We start from the raw sequence: 21,809 nt of genomic DNA, 5'->3' as shown, positions 1-21,809 counted from the left end.
CTGCTGATGGCAGCTCTGCCTTCAGAGCTGGGCTCCTGGCTAGCAGCTGCCACTCTCCAGCTGCCCACCTCTGAAGGCAGCGCTGCCACCAGAAACAGCACAGAAGTAAGGATGGCAGTACCACAACCCCCCCTACTATAACCTTACGATCCTCCCACAACTCCTTTTTTGGTCAGAACCCCTACAATTACAACACCGTGAAATTTCAGATTTAAATAGTTGAAATAATGAAATTTACAATTTTTTTAATCCCAAGACCATGAAATTGATTAAAATGGATCGTGAATTTGGTAGGGCCGTATTCATCAGGTGGTTTAATCATAGGTTCTCAGCTTTTTTGCTTTCCCCCCATCCCTCCATCTGCAATTTGGTAGGCAATTTTCTATTGCAGTAGCAGAGGGTTTAATCAGGATCAGCTCTCTCACACTAGGTGATGTATAACACAAAGGAAGATGTGCTCCCTGCACTTTTCATGGGAAAGAAATAGGATGAAATGTGAAACCTGAAACCAGTAAGACTTGTGATATTCTTAACTCTTGTGGAAGGAAACTATATAGCCATGGTCAGCCTCCAAGGAAGACATCCCTTACTTTCACTGGTCTCAAACTGTGTCATCAATCTTCCATTGTTTCTGAATGTGGACTATAGTAAGCCATGGTTGTGGAAGGAGATCTCCAAAACCATCAATAGCTGTGGCTTAGGCTATCAAGGTGATAGAGTATTTTAAACATTAACCACGTAATTCAATGGGGAACCATCAGAGGCCTAACCCAGAATTCAACCAAAGGGATATGCTTGTGACTATGTAATGCTAAGCAGACAGGTTACTATGAGCTGAAACTTTTTAAGAGTATGTGTTTTCATTTCCAGATTCCAAGTGTTGCAATAATTAACCCCAAAGGTCAAAAAAAAATACATGCATGGAACACTGTGATTAACTCTGCATCTGTCAGAATGCAGTGTAGATCACCTGACCAGGCTGTGCACTGATTTAATAACTGGAACAGGGGAGAGGAACTCAGATGCCTCTGTTTATAATTTAAGTTGTTGGAAACATTTAAAGAGCTTAGCCCTCTTCTCTCCTGTATCACTCCCCCATCTTATCCTGGTTTATCTTAAACCCGTTGATCTTTAAGCATGTGCTGATCTCACTCAGGCATTTGGAAAAACTGGGAAATGATACTATACATTTGACTTGAAAGAGATGGAGAGCTAAGTGTCATCTAGTTACCACTGGCTACGGCACACAACCTCTTCCAGTGGTTTAACAAATATATATTTGATAGGGAAACTTCCACAGAAAAAGGGAAGTCATAGCATTCCCAATAAAGATATAAAACACATGTAGGCCCTTCATAGTTTTTGGAAAATACAGAAAAAGTGCCATTCTACATCAGTGCCATTCTAAATCAGGAACATTTTGGAAGGCTATTTTCAACATGTGGATGGGACATTCCTGTCTTAAGTCAAGTCATTGCCATTTCAGACTCTGCAAAAAACGTATTTGTCCATTGAATATATGATAAATAGTTTTCTTGTTTGCAAACATGAGAAGTTCCTGCATTTTTCAATACACTCCTTGCATTTTATATACACAGAGATACAGACACAGAGGATGCAAGCAGAAAGTGAAACTATTCAATCATGCCTGTACATGTGTATAAGAACACTTCTCCACGAGCAGCAGTTTAAACTAACAAAGACGACAAAAGCCCAGAAGAGTCTGAGCTGTTGCTGCAGAATTGACAATGAGCATTGTTGTGCAGGAGTACAGGCACAAAGTTACTCCTCTCCCTCACATACACTTTGCTTGAAAAAAGGGGAGGAAAAAATGTAAAATGGAAAGGGGAAATGAGATAGCGATAGCCACAGACTCAAATTTGAGTGTTTTACTCACTTAACAGACTCATACCTATTAGAATCTGTCTGGGCATACAGGCTTCAAAAAATATTTTTCTTCAATATGTGAAAACATATCTTTGTCAGTATCTGAATAATCTCCCAACTCAACATATCACAACTGTGCATTAAATAAGACTATAATTGGGACAGTATTTGTAAGTACTTCAATTTAATTTGTGTCTGTGGTAAGGAATCTTTCCCACATTTTCCAATGGAGTAAAAGTAGTTCTCACAAAATGAAGTAAACAACAGAACTTGAGAGAGAGGCAATTCACCTATTGCTTTTATTTCCAATGGCATTTCTGTTTTCCCTACCTCCTCTCCAGTTTGAGAGTTCCCAGAAGAGGATGATCATGCCTGTGCTCATGTACACTAGCTCTCTCCCACTGTGAGAGCACAGCAGTTTGGAACAGACTAGACTCATACAATTCTAGCAACTTTCAAATTGCTGCTTTCAGTATCATGGAGAAAGTGTTACTGTACAGGACCATAAGCATAAATGAACAGAGTAACGATTTGGCCATTTACACGAGGAGGGAAAGCATGATGTTACCATGATCCAAACCTAATTTAAACCCTTATTTTTTCAAACAGAGTTGCTAACTTTGAGGAAAAAATGTAAGAGGTTTTTTTTAACTGTATATAACCCACTAAAACTATATTAATGGTCCTTACACTAAGAAAACATTTTCTTACACCTTGTCAACTGTCTGAAATGGGCCATCTTGATTATCACTACAAAAGTTTTTTTTCTCCTGCTGATAATAGCTCATCTTAATTAATTAGCCTCTTAGAGTTGATATGGCAACTTCCACCTTTTCATGTACTATATGTTCCACTCTATGGATCTGATGAAGTGGGCTGTAGCCCACGAAAGCTTATGCTCAAATAAATTTGCTAGTCTCTAAGGTGCCACAAGTAGTCCTGTTCTTTTTGTCTCATTTTAGTAGTTCTCACACATGGGATAGCCGCCACACTTTATTTATTTCAATTTAAGTGTATATACACAACAGCTTTAAGCACTTGTGCACCATCATACAAAAGATCCATAAAAGTTTCAAAATAGAACCCAAGTCAAATTCACTATCGCTAAAACTAAACCAAACTAACCAGCCAGACCATTAAAAACCACACTCGTGTCAAACCTTACTTCTCCAAAAGCCAAAGAAATCAGATGTATATTGCAGCACAAGGCATGTGACAAAATGTTCACAATGCTTTGAATCTGTTAACTGTGATATAATTACCTTAAAGTGGAAAATGGTTCAAAAGCACCAAAGTGACTTAGGAGCCTAAGACCCATTTTCAAAAGTGACATAGGCACTTTGAAAGCCAATGGGATTTAGACTCCTAATTCATTCAAGCACTTTTTAACATATTACCCCATAACCTGACTACACTGTAATGCTGTCAGATACAGGGGGGAGGTTTTGAAGATGCTAAAGGACAAACATCACGAAGCTAAATTTCTTCCAGTTACCTACCAGACCCATTTTATGGTAAAAGGCCAGATTATGCCAGGCCATTATATATTTGCAAGATGGGGATGGTGCAAGTGGCTTCCCCAACTTGTTCCATGGCACAATTGCAGTTCCTTGAGTGCAGTTACTGCTCCATCCAGCACCTCTTGATGCACAACTCACCCAAAAGGGAGAAGAGGTGCAGCCATTCCTATCCTAATCACCCTTCTTTTGCATCAGCATACAGAGATAAATTTAAGGGACAGAACAACAGATCCATTCCCCTGTGCCCTCCATGAGCTCCCTCTATGGCAGGTGTGGGCAAACTTTTTGGCCTGAGGGCCACATCGGGGTTCCGAAACTGTATGAAGAGCCAGGTAGGGAAGGCTGTGCAGCCCCAGACAGCCTGACCCCCATCCCCATCCTCCCTGTGACTGCACCCCTCAGAACCTCTGACCCATCCAATGCCCCCTGCTCCTTGTCCCCTGACGGCCCCCTCCCGGGACCCCCCCGACCCAACTGTCCCTCCAGGATCCTGCCCTGTATCCAATCCCCCCTGCTCCCTATCCACACCGCCACCCCCTGACAGGCTCTCCGGGACTCCCACGCCTGTCCAACCTCCCCGTTCCCCGTCCCCTGACTGCCCCCCACCAGAACGTCTGCCCCATCCAACCACCTCCTGCTTTATAATTTAAAACAAAACAACCCCCCCCTGTTCCCCACCCCCTTACCATTCCACTCAGACTGGCAGCAGGACTGGCAGTGGCGCCGCCCGGCCAGAGCCACCCACACTGCTGCGCTGCCCGGCAGGAGCTCGCAGCCCCACCGCCCAGAGTGCTGGCGGCACGGCGAGCTGTGGGGGATGGGGGACAGCAGGAAAGGGGCCTGGGACTAGCTTCCCCAGCCAGGAGCTCAAGGGCCAGGCAGGACGGTCTCGTGGGCCGGATGTGGCCAGTGGGCTGTAGTTTGCCCACCTCTGCTCTATGGTAATATGGCTCCATGCTACTTAATGTGGGTAAGAGGTTAAAAGCCACAACTGGAGTCCAAATTATGCTGGTAATTTTTTTCAATACTACAAGATTAAAAGCATGCCTACTCAAGAAAGTTGCACAAGTATAATTTAACATGTGAATTTAAACTGATAGTTCAGCTGGTGCTAAAGGTTATATGGACAAACATATTCTGGTGTAAAAGTAGCTTATTTCAATTTAATTAAACCTGTTCCTAATTGAACTTAGCTAAGAGTGGTCACACAGCCTTTTGCCTTGGTTCAACAATATCAGTTTAAAAACCAATTCAGATTATACTGGTAAAGAAGCTCTTAGCTATCAAAGCAAAATGAGAAAACGTAGTTGCCAAATTTTGTACATGGAAAAGAGCACCATCTTAGTAAGTTAAGAGCACTTTTGACTTTAAAACAAACTATGTAGTAAGTTATTTGGAATTTTTATTTTATTTTATAAATGTTTGCTTTTGTTATGGGCAGATTACCAACAAAGAGGTTTGTTGCAGACTTTCTTTTGGATCATTTGACCCTCAAATGCTATATGTGTTATGACATCAGGATATGTTAGGAGGATAAATACATGGTGGTAAACCTCAACACACACATGCATGCAAAACCCCAGCTATCTTATGAAATACACAAGCTATCATGATCATAGGCTAGTAATTTATCTTGGATTGTGTTGTTTTATAGCCACTGTACATTTAAATTATAAATGCATGATGGTCATGAAGGTAAGTTCCAGCTATTATATCACCAACAGAACAAGAATGGAGTTAACCACAGACAACTTACAATACTCATCAGGAGACAAGATTGTTACTGTTTTTGTCATTGTTTGCTTCTTTCTGAAATATGATAGAAATCTATGTACAGAGAACCTTGTCAATGATAAACACACAGTTCTTTAAATTGGCTTTTGTTGTATTCAAGTTTTCAATACTAGTGTTCTGCTACAGTTTTAGGATAGTGAATTTTTCTGCATGCCAGAGGGAACAGAAAATGTGAACAAGCCATGTCATACTGATGTCAGAGAACATTAAGATATAAGTAGAGTTAGTGTGCAAGTGTGGTTTAGATTTATATTGGAATTAACCTAGAAGAACTAATATATCTAGGGTTACCAGATGTCCCATTTTTAAAGGGACAGTCCTGTTTTCTGGGACTTTTTCTTCTATAGGCATCTATTACCCCCCACCTCCTGTCCCGTTTTTTCACAGTTACTATCTGGTCACCCTAAATATACCTAATTTAGTTGGTATATATTATACATATTTTGTGCAAGATCGGAAGACCATGGATCTCTTGTTCTGAGTCCTCACACCCAACAGGCAGAACATATCACTGTAAAGAACCGGATTTGATTTTGACCAGACACTTAGCTCATATATATATTACAGAGCTAAATCCTGTAAGAAAGGATGAATTTATTAGTGCAGCTTCCCTAATCATTAGCAGATCAGCATTACTTTTTATATTATATATAAATCCTATAATCTTGAATGTTCAAATATTGGCCATGGAGTTAATTAGTGAAACATTTAAAAATAGTTAAGACTCTCTACATGTAAAAGTGAGCATATTTTACCTTTCACATATATTTATGAATTTCCTTGCTTTTATTGGGTTTTAATTTTAACTTTTTAAATGCAAACTTTGGGGATAATTTTATTTGCTAGATTAAAACAGATAGTATGAAGTGCCTTCTATAAATACAGCTATAAAATCTATTTTATTTTCTAAAATAGAACCAGCAGAATAAAGATTTAGGACCAGAGACACAGTCCCAACACCCAGACTGAATAGCTAGATCAAGTCAGCACTGGGCCGATGGAGAAGAAATCTTCTCTCCCAAATTCAAAGAACTGCTCCTTGAAGGCTACTTCAGCCTACAGGGTGAGTCTAGAAAGATCCACATCGAAATGGCCCAGCCCTGCCCCAACCCAATCCAGAGACGCTCCACCTATCTCACATGTGTGTTGCTATGCAGACAGCTTGTGCAGAGTGATTCACATCATCCCATATCTTATACTCATAGTCTTGGCCCTTATTGCAATCAGACATTTATAACACACTTTTTTTACCACAGGATCTAGGCAGTACCACTGTTCTATGTGTGGCCATTGTGAACATGAGCCAGGTCCTTCTGCTACAAAAGCATTAGGAACAGCCAAAAGTCCTCATGCAAATTAAAAAAAAAAAAAAAAGGCACCAAATATATTGCAGACTAAATTACAAGATATTATATATCTTAATTAAGCCGAGAAAAAAAAAAATCCAGAAATCAAGCCCAAGAGACTCACATTTTCAGGAGGCACTAATTTGAATGAACTATAACTAATTTAGATTTCTTTTTTGTTTCTTTTTCATGATACTCTTTATTACTCTGTAAAAGAAAAAGTGACTCCATCGGATTTTACAAGTTCTATTCTACTTAGAGGAAATGAAAATTACCCCACATGCACAGCAACTTTTAACATGATATAAATGTACTGCACATACATGTTTAAGGCAAAACAGTTATCCTACATCAAGGACCAAGAGCCACTTTAGAGCTTTCAGAAATGTTTAATTATGCAAGTGTGCGAATGTATCAAACTTTTTTGACTGAACTTCTGCAAATGTAAAATTTCTAAAGATGCGTATGCCAAGTTTTAATTAAGAGTAAACGTTTACAAACAAGCACAAGTTTATAAGAGAAAGGCTGAAAATCACAGCTACACAAATGGTGTAACAGTAATTTATCCCTTCCAAAGGAAGTGTAGTGATTATTAATCCTGGTTCAATAATGTTGTATTATGTGTTTCAACATGTATGTAGAACTAATTTAATAGCTTAAAACATAATATTTACATTTAAAGTCTGAATTCTTGGTAGGAAAAAAGGAGGAACTCTCTCATCTAGTGTTGCAACATAATCAGATTGTGAAAGATATAGTATTCAGTATTATATGATTTAAGCAATTTGGGAACATAGGTATTCTACAACAATTCTACTTCTTTGTTCTTAACTAGGGGACATTCTCTATTTTGTGGTTAAAAAAGTGTAAAAGCGAGATGTTAGAAAAATGTGCCCAAAAGGTGGACCTCAGATGTACCATCCCATCCAGTTGGGAGAAAAAATAAGTTTTGAAATAATTGACAGTGACCACGACTACAAACTTCCACTGAAGAACAAACAAAAAAAATGCATACCATGTGGGAAAAGACACAGAGCACTGCGCTACTGAATCTGTAAGAGAGAGCTACAGGACACAAACATGCAAAAAAACTTTTTTGCATCTCTCTTGGTTTGATATGAAAGCCATGCACACCCACCTTTTAATGCATGTATCAGTGGTGTTCAATCTTTTCACCTGGAGGACCTAATGTTATTTCACAAAGGTCACGGGGCTATTTTGGGGCAGACTGTCAGTCCTGCGCTGCTCAGGCAAAGCAAAAGGGAGAAGAAGCCACCTGCTAGTTCCCTGCTGGAATTCCTCTAGTATGCAAGAACCCCAATATGCATAGAGTTGTTATAGCCTGCTCCTACACCTCTCTCCCAGCAGACCACGTCACAGGGGAATGCTGGAGGCTGTAAGAAAGAATGGTATGGGCATTTGGCACATAGTCCTTTGGGGACTACAGCCAGCTGACACAGCACAAGCTGGAGCAGCCCCAGACTGCTTTAACCTGCACCAGGGCTTGGACAGAGACTCAAGCTGCACTGAGTGATTGCTGGTTCTTAGTGTGTCCTCTTATTCCCCTTTTGAAGACTGCCATGGGTGGCTACGTGAGAAGGGAAGCCATCCTTTGCTAAGTACTTACCTAGGCGGAGGCTTCCGTCCTGCTCTCTACTACTTCCCACTCCTGTGTTGCAACAGGTGAGAGGGTCACATCAGAGCTGTTCTTGGCACAACAGTGGGAGGTAGTGCCCACTATCTCCTACTAGTGATTATAAAAATAACAGGGCATGATCCAAGGATCTCATTTCAATTGAAAATATTTTTTTTCTTTTAACATAGTTGCCACTGAGGGCCACAATTTAGAGCCTACAGGACCACAAGTGGGCCCCTAGGCAACAGGTTGTACACGTTACTGCCAATATGCTTTGGCAACCACTATGATATTTAGGTTTTGCCACAGAAATTTCTGATAATAGCAAGTTAATACTACACAGAACACCATTATCTTACGGTTTCCTTATATTCGTTTATATTTTTTAGGATCTCATTGCTAAGTACTTTAATTTTTCTCCTGACTACTCTTGTTTCTTCAAAACACACCTCCTTCTTTACAGCATGCAATTTCTGTACAGGGCCATTTTTGTGCTGTGAATTGGTATGGCATAACATTAAGCGGGTGGTTTTGAATTTTTGGCAAGATTTTGAGGCAAGTTTTGCAGTAAGTTACTATTCTTTTCAGTGCACACGTAATGGGGGTATGTATCTCCCCTATATTTCGAACCTTTCCCAGCGCGAACGTAAGATTTCTTGCAACTATAATAATCTATTATTTGACTGATTTGCTAAAGAAATACAGTAACAATAATGTACCACTATACTTTCTTTCAGCTTTAATACTTCAGCATTAAAGTTAGTAAACTTAATGAGCTACTTATACTCAGAAAATTATACTGAAGAAATTCCAACCTTCAGGAAGCTACCTCTACCTCTTATCACTCTACAGTGACATACAGAAAGATTTAAATCTGAGAAAAACATACTTTCCTAAAGTATAAAAAAAATTAATGCAATGATTATGGCAAATTCCAAGAAAGTTAATCATGATACCCCATTAGTAACAATATTGTATAAATAGCACAGACAAGTTAAAGATCACATTGGCCTCAATGGTGTAGGTCCAGACTGTAAAGTGACAACATAAAAAAAAACAAACAAACAAAAAACACCTTCTTACTTAACAGATCTGTTCCCTTGTGTATTCAAAGTTATGACGGCTGAATGTGGTGACTAAATATTTTACTGTATTTTAATCACATTGGCCTTGCTAAGCAAATACAGCTATAACTGTGTAGAGGATTTTATTCCATTTTAGTAAACAATTTTGTTGATGTATATGTTCTAGTCAGTTACACCTGTGTGAACCTACTGAAAGCAATGAGTTTTCACAAGCATCCCTGGGTGCATAATCTGAGAATGAAGCCACAAGGGTGAAACTGAGAACTTAATATGCCCTTCAGAATTTTTATCAGTCACAATGATACACAAGAGAAAGAATCCAAATAGCCTGGATTCTGATAGCATTCTTGCAGCATTTGAAATCAGAATGCCTTTTTTTTTTAAATTTGAAAACTGAGCATGTCTGATCTGGAAATCACTGACACAAACATGAATACCCCATACCATTTTTTACAGAGTGACTTTTCAGAATGAAAGCACATTTATACTTTTAATTTTTACTAATCACAAAACAACAGTATAGGAACTACACTTTTCATTATTTTTACTTAAACTGACATAGTTAGGCTGCTTTAAGACATTAATATTAAAAGAATTATTTTGGATTTAATTGTGTTATACAAATAGGTATTTTAATGAAACATATACTTAACACTTCTGAAACCTAATGATTCCACATGTGAAATCAGCATATTTTAAAATTTAATGCAAAGCCATTTGTTCTCCTCTCCAACACTCTCTTCAAATTTAGGCCCCAGACCCAACAATGAAGCCAAGCTGATGACCTTCAACTTCAGTGGATCTCCAGGAAGACATAAAAGGTCCATCTACATAGACGTTATGGCTAATCACTTGCCAAGTATGGTTTAAAACCTGTTTATTCCCATGACACTGTATGCTTAGTTTAAGTCTGGAAAAAGTATTTATGGCAGGTGTAAAATAAACATGTTAAATATATTTTAATATAGAACATTCATGTTTTTACATTTTTGTATTAAATGTTACTACCTACACAATGGCAATAGATGAAGTAGAATATTTTCCAAGTTGCAGTCTGAAGATTAATTGTGTGAAAATTGAGCTGTTTATCTTGTTATATTATGGTGGCTTGTTTGAGCAGCAGTTTGAAAGCATTATAAACAAATTAATTATAACAGTAATACAATTTCTTTATTGTTAAATTTAAAATTGCTAATTTCAGCACATAGCACTAGGGTACTTCCAACCAGGCTCCAGATACCTTTTTAACTGGATACTCGGAGTACAGATTAAGGGCCCACTGCTCAAACCCTTATACAACTAGTCTTTATTCACAAGTATCCCCACTGACTTCAACAGGCTTCTCACATGAGAAAGTTGGCAGGAACAGACTCTTAGTATTATGTGGAGGTCATGACTAAAATTTTGTTTAGCTTGCTACTTTATGATAGCTTGTTTAAGTGGCAGTACTTGAGAACATGTTATATTCACACAAATGTATATTTTATATATATACTGTTAATAATGTTTTCAAAGCATTGACATCCAAACAAGTCACCAAAATATAGTAGTCAACATATTCAACCACTTGTGTATTAAATCATAATTATTTTATATTTATTATACACAAAACTACATTACAAATTATTAAAGGTTGCAAAGTCAAGCACTCAAAAAGGTAGGAAATGCCAGAATTCAGGATGTCTGCACATAATTAGAGGCAGAGGTAACAGAAAAACCTACTGTTAAGGTTAGCTAACACTTTAAACACCATGTTTTCAGCTCACGTATAACTCTGTCAAACTTTAATCATTTGGGCTGAAATGTGTCATACCAGGTGCATGCCTCATGCTAATTTTTTGAAGTCTCTGTTTTTGAAAATTAGGCGAGAGAAAAATAGGTGTCCTCAATATTTTTTTTTAAAAAAGGAATCCTTATAACCATATTACTGAGATGCTATAGCACCTCCATCCTTTGAAACAGGGTCTTGACATTTGGCGGGGATCATCCTGGGGTTAGAGAGGTACTTCTTTGCTGTCCCTATAAAAAGCCTCCCAAATTTGGCTGAGTTCTAAGTCTCTGAAAATTACTTTACATGTGCTCACTAGAATTTTGTTAAGAGTCTGGCATCAAAATTCTCTAAACATTCAGTTTGTGCTGGACATGCTCCAGCTTAGCAGTGCAGGGACTAAACAAGTCTTTTCTTCAGTTGCTCCTCCTACCTGTCAGGCCTGCTGTGGCACTCAGCACTTTACTGTGCTCTCAAGTTTCCCTGGTGGCATACAGGCAGTACAGGAGAAGCCACGCACCTCAAATGCAGTGGGGGTGAGGAATACAGGCAGGGGGAGGGTTACAAGAGTTTGTAACTATTAGACGACACTCAACTTTGAATCTTAGAATGTAACCCAGAATTTCTGAGACCCAGCATTCCTCTGCTGTCTAGCAAATATGTACACTGGTGAACATACGGCAACAGCCTCCTACTGCTACCTATTACTCTGTAAGCTCAAGTGGTAGAAGTCTGTGCTGTAGATCTAAAAATACCAACCTTACCAGGGACCCACATGAGGAGGGTTAATACAGTTCCACATGATGGAATTTGTTTTTTCAATTTGCTATTTTAAAAACCTAAACCTACATATGAAAACCATGTTAGAGGAAAATTGAGGGTACAAAGCCAAGCAGTCAAATGTTAGGAAATGCCAGAATTAAGGTTGTCCATGCAATTGTAATTTGGCCCCCTTTTTTGTGCAGTATGACAAAGTAATTACATGATCACATACATTTTTCCTCCACAAGATCATGCCTCATTCAGTGCACATGGTAAATGGTGCTCAGGGAATGAATTACGCTGTTGTCTGAATAGGATCTTAGCCTCACTTGCTGCAGAAGTTGAAGGTTTCTAGTTAATGAGGAAGAGAACTGTAGAAACTGAAAGGACAGTCTCAGCATTAAGGCGGTAGTATGCCACCCTGAAGAACTGGATTCCATCCTTCTTTCTGCTATAGAGTTCCTATTTGATGCTGGGCAAGTCACTTAAACCAAAGTTTTCATAGGTGGCCACTAACTGAGTGTTCATCACTTTTTGGGTGCCCAACATTGGGACACCCTAAACCTGATTTGCAGAAGTGCTAAGCACTCACAGGTACAAGTAAAGTCAAAGGGAGCTGTGCTTTGAAAATATTAAGTAGTACAGAAATACTAAGTACTCAGAAAAATCAGACCTTATGCACCATAAATTGGACATCCAAGATTTATGGACACTGTCTACAATTTTGACCTTAATCCCCATCTGTAAAATGGGGGTAATCATAGAAGCATAGAAAAGTTGGGCTGAAGGGACCTCAACAGGTCATCTAGTCCATATGACTGCACTGAGGCGAGAGGCAAGACAAGTAATCATACCATATTACCTCACTGGAACGTAATGAGGATAAATTATTTCAGATTTGTGAACCACCCAGATACTTCAATGGTAAGCACTACAGAAAGCCCATGAGGAAATTAATAATTCTGTATTCAGTGCAGAATTTGGATGGTGTGTGGTAAATAAGCCATAGGGCCACACATTGAATGATCATGATAAAAATAAATTATGAATAGGTAGCAAGTCAGTGAGCACTGTCCATCCTGAGCACTGAATGAGTGCTGTGAAAAATAGCAGTATGTGATTATGTAACTAAAGAGAACAGCATACACACAAAGGGGCTGAATTAAGGTTGCACTGCAACTTTAATTCTGGCATTTCCTAATTTTTGAGTCCTTTACTTTGCACTCTTACTATTCTTTTAACAGCTTTTGTACATGATGTGTATATATATGGACTAGAGTTTGAATAAAATGTTTCACATCAATGCCTAGCAATACTATTTTGCAAAAACTATAGAGACTTACCCATATTTGTAAAGCACTTTGAGACCAATGGATGAAAAGGGGGAAAATTCTATCACTGAGAAACAACAGGTAACACTGATTTATCTCAAATACTAATAGCAATATGATGAAACATTTCTAGATTTTTTTTAATTGAAGGCAAAAAATACTTTGTATTAAAATCTTTCAAGTTTAACATGGAAGAAATGAATATTGAAGAATTGTTCTTTTCTTTATAGTTTGTTTCAGGTGAATTGTAATCTTCACGTTCTCTCTCTGTGCACTATCAATGATTATATTTAATTCAACTGAAATTCCTGTTAATTTTATATGTACATTTAGGCCAAAATCCTCTCCACTACTACCAGGGTTTTCTGTGGTGGATAATGGGGCAGGAAGCAAGAGAACTGTAGGTTCTCTCCATAGCCTCTGCCAAACTCCCTCAAGTTCTACACCCCTAACTCTCTCACCTTTGTGAAGTAGACCTGCACCACTTCCAACATAAGAGGGCCCTTTGCACCCACTTAGGGTGAGGGTCTGGATTTGCCCCTTAAAGCAGATTCTGCCTATAAGTGTAAAGGAAATAAAAAGATGCAAATTTAAATAAATGGAGCAGTAAGTCCTCAGTACAGTCCTTTAATAATTATCTTTTTAAAAGGGTTTCTCTCTAATTAAAAAAAGGTCATCTTTTACACAGAGTGTCTCCACAGAGAATCCATATCAACAATAGCCTTGAAGATGTCGCCACATAATTGGACTTTTATGATTATATGATCATTCAAATCAGAAACTAACCTGAATAGCAAATTTTCTAAGAAATGGAAAAAGCAAGATTCAAAAGAAGCAGCACCAAATTAAAATGGCCAGTTCTATCCCCCATTAAATGCAACAGGATTTTTTTGTTTTTTGTGGTACCGTATTCTGAGAAACAAAATAGCTATTCTAATATAGGCTAGTCTTTCCCCTCCCCCAACCTAAATTGGAAGTCATCACACCAGAGACTATCCATAAGTACTGAATACATGTACACACACAGAGCATATAGTCCAACAACAGTTTCTAGCAACAGACTATTTAGCTGAATTCTTAATTTCAAGATTTAAGAAATTTCTTCTCTACTTCTAGATACTGAGGCTGCACAATTTAGTTTCTCTTTCTGAAAGAATTACTGATTTTTCACTAAAATGTTTTGGTTTCTGGAATGGCTTTCATGAACTAAATTTTAATATAAAATCAATATTATGACTTTTGTATTACTACATATGTTTGGCACACATAAAAGCATCACATTTAACAGCTTAAGACACTGAAAACTGCAATAGAACACCTTATTTCAATCCCTAGCTGAAACCATTCCCTGGTTTAACTGGCATCTCTTTCACCTATTACTCTTCAAAGTATTTTATATATAAGTGCAAGAGTATCCAGAGTGCTCAATCAGCGTCAAGCTGCCTTGTCCTAATTATCATACAACAAAAACAAACAATACAATCCCTGACCCAAAGAAATTACAGTCTAAGGCCTTGATTCTTCAGTTAGATCACAGAGTGCCAATGAAGTCAATAGGGTTCCTCATAGTGCAAGAGTCACTCCATGTGTCCAACTGCAGGATTAGGGCCTAAAATTGATTGTACTGGCAGATTTATGATTCTGAGTTTTGTTTTACTTTCACAAATAAGAGAAGCATATTGTTGTTACCTTTTAAAAATGTTTAAAATGTTTGAAGTTAAAGATATACCTTCATCCTGAAACCCAGGTTATTTTAAAAAAAAATGTAAAGCAACTTCAGGAAATACATCTTTGCCTGAGTCCTCTTGCCAATTTTTGTGGGACTCAAATTGTGTAAAAAAAAAAAAAAAAAAAAACACAAACCAAACCACATAAATAGGAGGAGGAACAAAGTGACTATACATGGAAAAACAAACAACAACATACACAAAGTGCTGTCAAATGTACAAAATAAACTGAAAAATGTTTTTCTCTCTGTTCTCTTTCAGTTACAACTAACACACCTAAGATTTCTTTAACACTAATAAATAAAAATCACTTGTCTGACTTTTAAAAGTTATGCTCTTAACATAGTTATTTAAGTAAATTACTGTTCCCATTTTTTAAGAAATTTTCTTCTTGGACACATAGCTGTTCTGACAAATGGAAGTACAGTTTCTTATGCTTGGGGGAAAATAGGCATGAAAATTAAATACTTCTGGTTTTCCACTATTTTTAAAATTTGATTTTCAAAATGTTAACTAAAAATTAACGTCTCCCAGTAAAGTGTAAAGTACTTTTAATTTCCAGATAAAATATTTTTGAGTTTGAGAAAATATATCACCAAGTAGCCCATGATGACCTTAATAATTCAAAATTAAACACATTGCATATCACTAGAAGTGTGATTTTTTTTAAAAAAAATCATAAATACAGTGTCTGCAATTTACAGGTTTGTTTATAAACATGTTTTTCATTTTCCATATATATGAATTTTATCCAGAAACATGTATGTTTTGGGATTTTAAAAACAAGCAGTAAACCGTGTCAGAAGAAAAACTTGACAGGAACTATATAGCAGCTCAATTCCTACTCATATCTTGCATGTTTCAAGTCAATTGCCTTATTTAATTTAAATTACTGAAATTAAAGTGTATAAATCAAACAAGTCCATTAGCAATCATCTAACCGAAACTAATTTTCCCTTGTTCCAGAGACTCGTTCTTTAAAAATGACGAGAGAAACCCTAGGGCCAATGTCGCTTCCTGATGATGAAAATTACCCAAGTACAACAGTTTTTGTACAGTCCTTTCTTTCCTGTAAACTAGAGCTACGTCGGCCTCCACACCCTCTATGGCCCAAAAGAAAACAGCAATTCAGTTACACACAGAGATAGGACAATTCGAAACAACTTGCAGCTCTCTCTACAATTCATAAAGTTTAAAAATAAAAATTGCTTTATCAAAGTGTAAATGGTTCCTCTCCACGCATGTAGGCCTGAGGCCCTGTTGCAAACAGTGTCTCTCACAGGACCAGGCAGCACAAAGACAGGAATGGGAGATTAGTGGGAGGGAGGGAGGCCGGGATTGGGGCTCAGCAGGATCTTCAGGCTTTTTAAAATTCAAACTGCTCCCTGACCAATACAAATCACGGACACGCTACTGACTACTACATGGATTTACAGCATTAAAAACACGCCTTCTATGTGACAGCTATATTAACTTCAATCTTTTAAACATGTATTAGGACACTGAGAGGCAAGTTAGCAAGGCTGAGCAGAAAGATTCTGAACACAATACAAAAAGTTACTTTTAAAGACACATTAACCACTTAATGTTACAAGAGATCTCCCTGAACAAGAAAACATACTACAATATAGTGAAAGTTTATTGTGCAATATTGCTACATTTTAACTACTTGAACATTTCCTTTCAATATTAAATATGAAACTTAGTATCAAAACAGCCTGATCAGAGCAAATTTTCACCAATGATGCAGCTTTAGTGGAAGTATTTTACTGGTTACCAGCGGGTACTTTAAATTTACCAGTTTTTTCAACAGCATTCTCAACTCCACTACATATTAGTCCAAGGTTTACTTTACTATAAATGACTTACACCATTTACAGACACTTTCTGTTAAGATGACACCTAGTTACCCTGTCAAACATCATGGACACAAACAGCCAATAACAATTCCGGGACCTCAAAATGATCTGACCTGACAAGAAAAGTTAGCTCTTATTTTAATTCAATTTAAATCCCACATTCTTAGGGTAAAATCCCAGTTTTACCTTGATCCCTGAAATGTCATATTTATCACTCTGTGCACAACCCCTGCCCATTTGTTCACAAGTTATTAGAAAGCATAAAACAATATTTTTGTGTATTACTTATTCATGGAATATATATAATCTCTACGTTATACATTATATTGATAACCGACATGATACTCCATGAATATTTCCTGGGGTCTCCAGGTGTTCATGGTGTGTCAATCATTCAACAAGGACTAGTTGTATTCTATAAATAAAAGTAGTGATTACAGCGCGAGTCAATTACTATATATTGGGAGGTTCAATCTTTTAAACTGTACAAATCCATGTGTATTAACTTTAGAGTGTTCAAACTGGAGTTTGTTTAAGGAGAAATAATGGTGAGGATAATGGTTATAATGGAAATATTTGTTTCTCCCTGCTCCTCATACTGCTCTCTCCCGGTCCAGAAGACTCTCTGGGCTGGTTGCGCTGGGACCTTTCCCCCCTGCCCTACTGAAGTTGTAAATATGGCAAGGGATCATTGCACATTTGCTGTTAATTGTATTGTTTCCTGCTGCTGCTCTCCGGGTTGAGGCCTGTCACTGAGAAGCCGCTTCGCCTCTCTAATCCCCGAGCTGGAGTGAAGGCGCTGGCCGGCGGCCTGCGCCCTCCGCCGGGCCTGAGCCTCCCGGCAGCCCGGGAAGAGCCAATCTCCTCCGCCAAACCCTACACAGAAGGAAGGGGGTTGTGCAAGGAACACCTCCGGCTGCCCCTCACTCCCCCTCTACCCGGGTAACAGCTAATCCCCTCTGCCCCCGGCAGAGCTGGGCCGCCTGCGCTGGAGGCCCGGCCCGCTGCTGGAGAGGGCAGGGAGGGGAAGGGGAGACAAGGAGGGGGAATTACCTGAGCAAATCGGCGTCTGAATCCAACGAGAATCCGAGAGAGGGGGAGAGGAATCCGCCCCCCTCCCTCCTCAGAGGAGCCGCCGCCGCCGCTGCTGGGCCGCCGCCGCCGCGGAGCAGGAGGAGGAGGGGAGATAATATAACAACAATAATCCGGACCGGGAGGGGGGCTGGCTCCTCTTCCGTCTCCTCCTCAGTGCAGCGAACATGTAGAGCCGGAGGGTGAGCGGCCGAGACAAATCCCTTCCCCCTGAGCCTGCTTCACAACATCAACACGGGCCGGGCAGAACCGGTTCCGAGACACACACCGACCGGGGGGGGGGGGCCGCTGCCACTGGCCCGCCCGCCGCCACCGCCTCTCCCTCTGTGCGTGTGAGTGTGTGCGGGCGGGGGAGGGGGGAGTAGCTGGGGCACGGTGAGTCGGTACCGAGCGGGGGGGGGGGGAGGAGGGGAAGGATCCTGTGTGTGTCTCTCTCCCTCTCAGAACAAAATGCCGACCGGAAGTGCAGCTGCAGGAATGACTCCCTCCACCGGCGCCAAACACCAACAGCCTCCCCCTTCCCGCTGCCGCTGCTGCCTCCTCCTTGTTCACTCAGCCAGCCCTGTTTCCGCCACCGCCACTGCTCTCCTCCCCTCTCCGCAACACACAGCAGCTGGAGCTTCTCCGTCTGCCTCGTCTCGCCTCCCGGCTGCCGCAGCTGATGTAGCTCTCCGTCTGTGTCTCTCCCTTTCTCCACCCTTCCTCTGCCTCCGAGTTTTTCTTTCTTTTCCCTTTCTCATCTAGATGAATGCGACTGGAGTTTGGATTTAGGCCTGCGCTAAGCAGAAGGGAACCTGCGATCTGTGAAGAGGGGACCATTTGAAAGAAGATTTTCTTTTAATGTTGATGAGAAGGAAGACTTTAAATGACTGCAAAATCCTTCCTCGCATGAGACACTTGAAAGGGTGCATTAAAATGGATCCCAAAAGAAGGAAATCTTCCCTCGCCCGAATGACTGCGATTTAGCAGACCTTGGAAACTTGCTGGATCTTATTTTATTGTTGTTCTTGTCCATGTGTGTGTTAAGATGCTGTTGTAGCCAGATTTGAAACATCCGATGCTGAAAATGTTGCTGTGTCGAGTGATTTCCAGACGAGTATGGTAACCGAATAATTGATTTTTAAAAGCAAGTGCAGAGGAGGGGAGAGACTACTGTTGAAGTGAAGGCTCGTTGGCTGGAACCTGAAATGTTTGTTGCCAGATTTTCCTAGAAAAGACTTTACTAAGCTAATTATGTGTTGTGAAGGAATCTTTGGCGAAGACAACAGCCCTAGTCAGAAGGCTTTTCTATTTTCTGTTCTGGCATTGTGTGTGATCATACCACAGGATAGTGCGAAGTGTGTGTCTTTCATTTATGCTGGGTTAACCGCCTCCTTTTTACTCACTATTGAGATTCCGATCCTGCAGTCCTCACTTAGACGAGACTCCAGTTGATGTCAATAGGAGCCTTGTTTAAGTAAGGACTGCAGGATTGGACCATACAATTGGACAGTAAGTACATGTAAATGTCATGGAATGCATCCTTTCGGCTATGGATGGACGTAGTTTACACATGGGAGAAATGCCTTCCAAATCATGCCATTGCTTTTGCATGCGACGCAACTGGATCCTCTCTGACCTCTATGTGATCACTGCTTGAATAATTACTAGGTATGTCTCCACCACCGTTTTAAAAACGTGGCTGTCCCTCTCAAATTGAAAACTAGTTCATAGTGTCAGAGTGGAATATAATTTTTAAAACTACATATTTTTGGGTGAAGGCAGTAGGAGCGATATCTTACTTCAGTACTGTATTGATGATACTAATTTCATATGGATAAATTTCTATATATAAGTTTAAAGGGACAACTTTTGTCTGAAATTTGTTACCTACACTTGTTCCAAATAACCATTTAGGCCCTGATCTTGCAAATGCTTATGCATCACATGTAATTTTAAGCGCAGATGTATCTGCAGAATTAGGGCTTGCATTAGTTATTCCACTTCTTTTTGTGGACTGTTCAGAGAGTAATGGGTGGAAAAGACAGGAAAATTTGATTATAAAACCACAAAACTTGGCAGAGCCAGGTATATTACCTACCTGAAACTATGGTAACTTATTATTATTAATTGACTAGATTTAAGTTTTTGAGTCCTCTAAGTAATTGTAATAAATTATCAATACAATGAAATATCTTAAAATCAATTAATAGATTATAAGGCCAGAAGGGACCATTGTAATCATCTAGTCTAACCATCATTTGTAGGATGGAATAGCAAAGTGCTTCTCTGTAAAATGTGGCTATTCAATGCAAATGTCATGGTAATAACATACATTAATCTATTGAATTTCACTCTGAATCTTTGATTAATAATATGAGTGACCCTCTTCTGATGTCTTATCAACCCTATTTAATTAAATTAGGCAGTAATACTTGGGAAAATTGTCATTTTATTACATTAGATATGCATCAGAAAAGTAATTAAAGGATTGGAAGCAATGGTTGTTTTGGAAACTATTGTTATGACATGATAGATTCAGAATTACTTGTAAAATTAAGCTCCTTACATAAAAACTAAATATATTTTACTTATCTGGAAGCAATTAGATATAAAGGTTTTTACAGTAATAAAGTAAGGTCCTGATTCTGCATTCAGATCCATACAAGTAGATCTCTATAGTCCATTGTCTTTATTGGACTCCATGTCAAACCATAAGTATTGGGTCATATATGTTTACAGAACAATTTATTATACATAATTCATCATGTTATATGATTGATGTCCATGAGGAAGAGAGATTATGGTGTCATGAAAATTATAGAAACAAAATGTTACAACAAAAGTGAATTGCAGATAAGTCTTCAAAAGTTTTAGGCCTCATCCTGCTTCCTTTGAAGTCACTGGGTGGTGGTTAAGACTACATCTTTTCCTCTAAATGACAAATGTATGGCTATCATCACTGTAAATCTAAGATAATTATCACTCTAAATGTGCACACTTTTTAATTTTTTGATTACTTGTTAGAATGAATAAAATAAGTATGCACTGTAATTTTTCCATTTGTTTTTTACAGGATCTGGTGTAACATATCCATTCAAGTTTTCCCTCATTTTAAGTTCTGCATGGTGTACTCTAGTAGTAGCTAGAGTGGGACTCAGGAGACTTGGATTCTATTCCTGGCTCTACCACTGGGCTGCTGGGTGACCTTGGGCAACTCACTTCATCTCAGCTTCCCCATCTGTAAAAGGAGGATAATGATATTGACCTCCTTTGTAAAATGCTTTGAGACCTCCAAATAAAAAGTGATATATAAGAGCTTTTTATTATTACCATTATTTCTGTTTGTTAGTCAGTCCATATGTAATATGTATTTATTTCTGCACAGAATTTTTGGAAGGTCTTTGGTGTATCTGCATAAATAAAAAGCCCGAACAAGACAGTTATATTTTTAAATAAATAAATAAAACTTGCTAGCAATTTAAAAAACTTTTGTGCACAATTTTGGGAATTCATTGTATATACGTAGCAGTGTAGCTCAACTAGCATTCTAAATTTATCAAGTAATTGAGGATTTTGGTATTAAGGCTGTGTTACAATAGTGAGTAGGAGGAAGGCAATGATGAATGCTATCTGCCAAGAATGTAAATATAAAGTAATGCTTATTGCATTGACTGTTATCCACAGGCACAAATAATTGCACCAGATAATTAATTCATTGGGGAATATTCATCTTGAGAAGTAAATAACCTTAAGGTCAGGTGAAGCTTTCACTGATACAGATTTAAAAAAAAAAAAAAAACCCAGCCAAAATGGCCTGCAGTGTGGGGAATAAGATATGTGTACAGATATCTATGTTATGATTTTCAGGTTTACAATCTTGCAGTGACCATTTATTTTCTCGGATATAGGAATTGAGTATAAAATTCTATCCCATTGCAAGTTTCCTTATACTAGTTCTTTAGTATAATCAAGCAACAGGAAATTTGGATAACATAGCACAAAATGATTCATTTTCTTTTT

General features: G+C 38.7%; 1 protein-coding gene and 1 long non-coding RNA gene across 5 annotated transcripts in view; one reads left to right on the top strand and one right to left on the bottom strand.

Annotated features, from left to right (window-relative positions):
* Positions 1-18,104, bottom strand: part of NIPBL (NIPBL cohesin loading factor) — a 294,724-nt gene extending 276,620 nt beyond the window's left edge. For 2 of the 4 annotated variants that reach the window (XM_077816765.1, XM_077816767.1), the window contains exon 1: positions 17,769-18,102. The gene's annotated coding sequence lies outside the window, so the exon portion shown is untranslated. Of the gene's footprint in view, positions 1-17,768 lie in introns of all 4 variants that reach the window. The other 2 variants (XM_077816769.1, XM_077816768.1) reach the window with 2 other exon arrangements.
* A 117-nt stretch (positions 18,105-18,221) lies between these two features.
* Positions 18,222-21,275, top strand: LOC144264856 (uncharacterized). The gene is made up of 2 exons (XR_013346121.1): positions 18,222-19,457; positions 20,863-21,275. It is a non-coding gene; the product is annotated as an uncharacterized LOC144264856 (long non-coding RNA).
* Positions 21,276-21,809: the final 534 nt, after the last annotated feature.

The sequence above is a fragment of the Eretmochelys imbricata genome, chromosome 5 (genome assembly GCF_965152235.1).
Source record: "Eretmochelys imbricata isolate rEreImb1 chromosome 5, rEreImb1.hap1, whole genome shotgun sequence".
Classification (NCBI taxonomy): domain Eukaryota; kingdom Metazoa; phylum Chordata; order Testudines; family Cheloniidae; genus Eretmochelys; species Eretmochelys imbricata.
This window is presented reverse-complemented; position numbering and strand designations above follow the sequence as displayed.